This window comes from Eubalaena glacialis, chromosome 2 (genome assembly GCF_028564815.1).
Source record: "Eubalaena glacialis isolate mEubGla1 chromosome 2, mEubGla1.1.hap2.+ XY, whole genome shotgun sequence".
Lineage (NCBI taxonomy): Eukaryota > Metazoa > Chordata > Mammalia > Artiodactyla > Balaenidae > Eubalaena > Eubalaena glacialis.
The window spans coordinates 70,971,642-70,977,681 of NC_083717.1; positions in this window are offsets into that span (position 1 = coordinate 70,971,642).

Genomic DNA, 6,040 nt, shown 5'->3' on the forward strand with positions numbered 1-6,040 from the left:
AGTGCAATAGACAATCAAGGAAGTGACCCGACTACAGATTTGCATTTTGGTAAGTTAACCCTGGTGGTGGGGTGGAAGGTAGATTGGAGGTAAAACCGGGGGCAGGAAGATCTGTTGGGAGGTTAGAAACGTGAAGATACGAACTATGGCAGCAGGTAATGGGGGTGGGGGAAATGGTTTAAAAGATTTTGGTGTGGAAGTAAGAACTTGAGTTATCAGTTGGTTTTTATATTCGTATGGAGAGTTTTGGCTTCACCACTGATTAGCTCTTTGATCTCTAACAAGTTACTAAACATCACTGAACTTTAGTTTCCTCATATGTGAAATGGGGCTGAAGATAAAAAACAGCACTCCCAAAATAGTTTTGAGAATCAATGACTGTGTGAAAGTGCCTTTTTGTTGTTGTTTTTCAGTTAATGTGTATTGAGCACTTACTCCCCTCTCCAGGCACTAAGCTCACGTTGTGGAATTCAGAGAGAACGAGAGTCAGTGTCCCCTGGGAGCTTACTGGTGATTTCTGCAGGGAATCTCAGGAGGTACCCACTCAAGACATTGCCACGGAGAGTGGGGAACCTTAGTTCCCCACTATAAGTTCTCATCTCTTACTACATGGTGGTAAATGGTCTCAGGTCTGCCTCCCTGCATTCTGGGTAGAGGCTATCTGATTGTTTAGCCTATTACCATTGCCCTTGCTGGGCAGAATCTTTTTGCCAGACCACCCCTAGCCCTTGGCCAGACAGTGAGTCAAGGCCTACCCCAGTCCAGTGATGCCACCTGCATAAACAATTCAGCCTAATGCCAAGTAGGGGGCTGTGGGTGAGGCTGTGTGAGCTGGAAAGGGAAGCTGGTCATCATGATTGACGTGGTTAGTACACTTAGGACAACATGAAATACCGTTTATACGTATGGAATCTTGAGGCACGAGTGCAAGGCCCATCTCATAGAGGGCAGTTTCCCATCCAGGGAGCCTCAAGCCCATCATGGGACTGGAAGACAAACACCAGGTTTAGAATGCCATCTCTATGTTAACAGCCCATTTTTTGAAAAATTAAATGGTGCACATCCCAGATAGGCCTCAGGAAATGAGATGACCCACTCTTTCAGGCCCCCTGTAGAGACCACAACCCAGTATGACTGAGCAGTTTCTCATCTGAACCAGAGTCACCTGGAGTACTTGTTTAAAATGTAGATTCCTGGGCCCTACTCCAGCGCTTGAATCAGAATCTCTGGATATGGGAATCTGCATTTGATCACACTCAACAAATAATTTGTATGTTAGAGCAGTAACAGCTTTAACTAGCAAGAGGTACACGTGGGGGCACATGTTGGGCCTTAGATCCGGGGTCCTCCCAGAAAGGGTGGAACACAGCCTTTTCTGCACTCTGGCTGAAAGGATGGATTTGCAAACACATTGCCTCCTTGTGCAAGATGCTTCTATTTTGATTCTTGTCATTGCTGAAAAACCATCAGACTCAAAACAGTTCAGTTACTCATGGCTAGTTGGGTGACCCAGGACAAATTTAAAAATTTTTAAATTCTGGGAATTTCCTGGTGGTCCAGTGGTTAGGACTCCGTGCTTCCACTGCAGGGGGCACGGGTTCAATCCCTGGTTGGGGAACTAAGATCCCGCATGCCGTGTGTGGTGCAACCAAAAAAAACTTTTTTTAATTCTGATTCCTCAGTTTAAAAACAAGGGTAGAATGTAAAAACATTCTATCTTGCAGAATAGAAATACATATAGAATATGCCCAGGGAAGCACGTGGCAAACAGTAGACGATAAATGGTAGCTATTTTTGTCACCACAGTCTAACACTGCTATAATGCCTTCTTTGGGCCTGCAACAATATTTTCTCCTCTGGATGGCAGCAGCAACTGGCTGAGATGCCTTTAGACTAACAGGAGGAAAAGAATTTTAGATCAGGAAAGGCTCAATGATTTAGTACTCAAAATTTCAGTTTGGAGATGAATGAAACAGGGGTCCAGCAACAGCTAGCTAGTGACAATATTAGAACCCGAAGACTACTGTAGATTTTGTTTAAAAAGGATTTTATTCTTGGTTTGATTTGAGGGACAAAAGAAATGTTCCTGAGCATAAAATTGAGCTCTTGAAAAAGCCTACTGAAAGAATGCTTATTGCTTTTAAACTTTGTGTTAAAGGAAGTACAACCTATTTTCACCATTTTTCTTTATATTTATCAAACAATTTCAAGGTAAAGAGTTATGATTTTGAGAGGTAGAGTCTTAGATTCAACAAACATGGCATGAGCCCTGCCACTGACCTTAAGCCGAGGCTGATTACACACCCTCTCTGAATCTGTTTCCTTATCTATGAAATGAAAATTGTACCTGCTTTGCAAGGACTCTCATGAGGAATAAAAATAGTATATGTAATGTACCTAGCACAGTGCCTGGAACACAGAAGGTTCTCAATACCATTATTATTAGCCAACATTTATTGATTGCTAGTCTCGTTGCTAAGGACTCGACCTGAACTATCTCATTTTATATTGACAGTAACCCTATGAGGCAGGTAATGTTATTGATCCTCATTTTTCCAGACTGTTAGATAGCTAATAAGTGGTAGAGCTAGAATTCACACTCCAGTAGTCTGACACCAGTCTGTGGGCCTAAGCACTTTGGTACCCTACCTCTATTGCAAATGTTTTTATCCTTGATCAAGGAATTTAATGTATTAGGCTTTTGTGCTCAGAAATGTAGAAGTAGGAGCACATGTTAATTGAGTGCCCATCATACGCATGCACTAGGCTAGACAATTTCAAAAAGATTTTCCCATTTTAGTTACTATTTAATCACTGTCTTTATTACCTAAGAATTCATAAAGTTTTCTAGAACCCTACAGATAGAAGCTGCTTTATTTTGTAGTATAATAGTGCAGCTCTTGTTTCCCAGGATTTTTTAATTGCAGCTCTTTTTCCGGAAGGTTATCGCATTGTTATTTATGGAAGAAACATTAATGAGATGCTAGGTTGGCAGATGATACAAAAGATGTGGTACCTTTGCTTAGGAACTTCTATTTTACCAAGTTAATAATGGTCAGACATTAACTTATCGAAGAAGTCAAAATACTGTTTCCATAAGCAGGCATTTTTGTGTGCAGGATACTTTTTTTTTTAATATCTATTTTATTTGTTTATTTATTTGGTTGCACTGGGTCTTAGTTGTGGCAGGCGGGCTCCTTAGTTGCGACTCACTGGCCAGGCTACTTTTTTTTTTAAGTTTGATTGGAAGGGAGTGACGGTGGGGGAATTATCAGAGAAGAGCAGCTTTGAGGAAAGGCTGTTGTAAAGATTCTGTAATATAGCTCTCATAAGTACATAGAATCTAAAATCTTAGAATTGGAAAGAACTTAGAGATCATTTAGTCTAACTTTGGACTCATTTTACAGAAAAGAAAACCACACCTAGAGAGAGGAAATGTCTTGCCCAAGGATAGAACTCAGGTTTCTTAACTCCCGAATGATAATAAATTATTAATTATAAATAACTGTATATAACTTGTTTGATAGGACCTTTAGGTAGCAAACTATAGAATAGTCATGTCGGTATCTTTCTTGGGCAGTTTTAGAATCCCCACTCTGTGTCTGATCCCTATAATCCAGTATAGTATGTGTATGTCACAGACTGGGTCTGGCAATGAGGAAACAGCATTCATTTTCAATCTTGGTTCTTAGCATAATTTGATATATAACACTGCAGTCGATTGTACCCTGGAAAGCTTAAAAGGATGGTATTCCAAGAATTGGTACTAGTATGAAAAACTAAGTGTTTTGCTCCTCTTTTACTTTTTCACACATGGTTCCTGGGAGCAAAATAGGGGAAATTCACTCTGGTGGAGGGGGGACACTCTGAGTGGAGGGAAGAGCATACACAAATGCCTAGAGGTTTGAGACCTCATAGGGTGTAATGGGCCCTTTGAGAGAGTCAGACCTGCTGTAGCGCATACACTTTGGACTTTAGCTTGAAGGCAATGGGGAGCTATTGAAGGATTTAGAGCAGGTTTACAGCAGCATTTAAAGCATGAATATAGTTGCTTTTAAGTAATTTTTTGTCACACCATAACATATGGCTACATACTTATATAAATTCAAATACTAAATCTAAAGCCAGCTTCTCCTTCAACACCCCTTCTATTCCCAGTTTCCCCTCAGAGGTAACCACTACTCTGTTTGGTATGTATACGTGCATAAGAGAGATATCTAGGATTATTTTGCACATGTGTTTTAAAACAAATATTATCCTGTCAAAAAGATAAATTTGAGGAAAAGAGAAAAGAGCTTGGGTTTGGGCAATTTTGAGAACCAGCTGGCCACCTGTTTCCTTTGCTCGGTGTTCAGAGAGTATTTTGTGAACATTCCAGTTTGTAAAGTGAGATTCTCACCCAGGGACTGGTGCTGTGGGAACCATCTAGCAGACCCCAACCATGACAGCTGCAAACCCTCCCAGCCATATCCACCAGGTCTGCCTGCACCGTGGCCTGCCCTGGGTTAAAAGTTTGCTTCCTGCAGTTGTGCAATTACAGGACAGCTGGAATTCACAGATACTAAATGTTTCTTGTTCAGATTAGGGAATGGACAATGTGCTTCCTATGTGTTATGGACCAACTGAAGATCCAAACATGACCATGGGTTCCTTCTCTAAGGGAAACAAAACATTCATTATTTTGGGTTTGATCTTTTAATAAAAGTATACATATAACAAAACGTATCTACATAGTGAAATAGTTTTCCATTATCAACAGTCAGGTTAAAAATTATTATTACCAAACTAACAGAAAAAAGGACTTCTAATACATTTGGGCACATCCATAGTTCATGTCTCTTCAGGGCTGATACTCAAGTGAGGTCTGGGAGTATGGGATATAAGGAATACAGCTTTAGGAATACAAGCGGATAGATTTCTTTATTTGCTAATTAGTTCATTCAATACACATTTAGTACTTATTATGAATCAGGTCATAATAGCTAAGGCACTGGTTAAATCACTCTGTTCACTTTGCTCTAAATTAAAGCTCCCAGCCCACTGGGGGAGACAGATAAACAATGTAATGAGTACCCATAATGGATTTTACATAAATACAACCAGTGATTTGCCAGGTATTCCATTCATTAAACCTCTCCAAGTTTTTTAGAAAAAGTCCCAAAGTTAAAAATCTTCCACAAAAACATTCCCTGTATAGCACCAATGTGGTGCTTATAATAGAAGACCATTTTCTGTTACTGACTCAAAATTCCAAAAAGGTGATTTGGGGGGGAAAAAGGCGGATATGTTACTGTGCTCTTGGGAAATTCGTTTGGGATTTGTCCAAGTTCTAGACTGCGAACCAAGGCTCCTGAGCAGGAGGGCAGAGGTCATGACTTAGGATGCAGTTTACTTGGATTCTCCCCTGACCTTAATCCCCAAAACAGTTGCCAGGGTAAAGGCAAAGCCCTTTAATAGGGTACAAGTTTTCCCTAACACAGATTAGGGAGAGGCATTTTCAGCAGGATCTTGTTGAAGGATCACTAAAAAACTTCCAACAAGGAAATTTACATGTTATTCAACCTTTTCATACCTCCAAATATTTTACTGAAAAAGAGAGTCATGACCTCTGCAACATCTTAAGAAAAATGATTATAAATAGATTAATATTCTCTATTCCTTTAAGGGAAAGTGATGAAGGAGCTGGAGGCTCAGTGGGAGCTGTTCCCCGAAATCCCCAGGACCTCAGCACAAGTCTGGGAAGGGAGGTGGGGGCGTTACAGTGGAGGATTAGGGAGGGCGTCTGTAGCTGTGCCAAAGGAAAAAAATCTTGCCAAGAAAAGAGAATATGCAAAGCCCTGTTCATCAAAGCCTGTAACCCAAAGGGATCCCCTCAAAGCTTTACACGGCGGAGAGAAAAGGTCGGCATCTGCTTCCTCCAAGAGAGCGCGAACTGCAGGCGGAGGCAGATCTCAAGGGTCAGGCGCCCCTTTCTTCCAGTCCCACGACCTCTCCCTAGGTGTTCACGTCACATGGGTGACCTAGAGCTGACCCAGAGGCT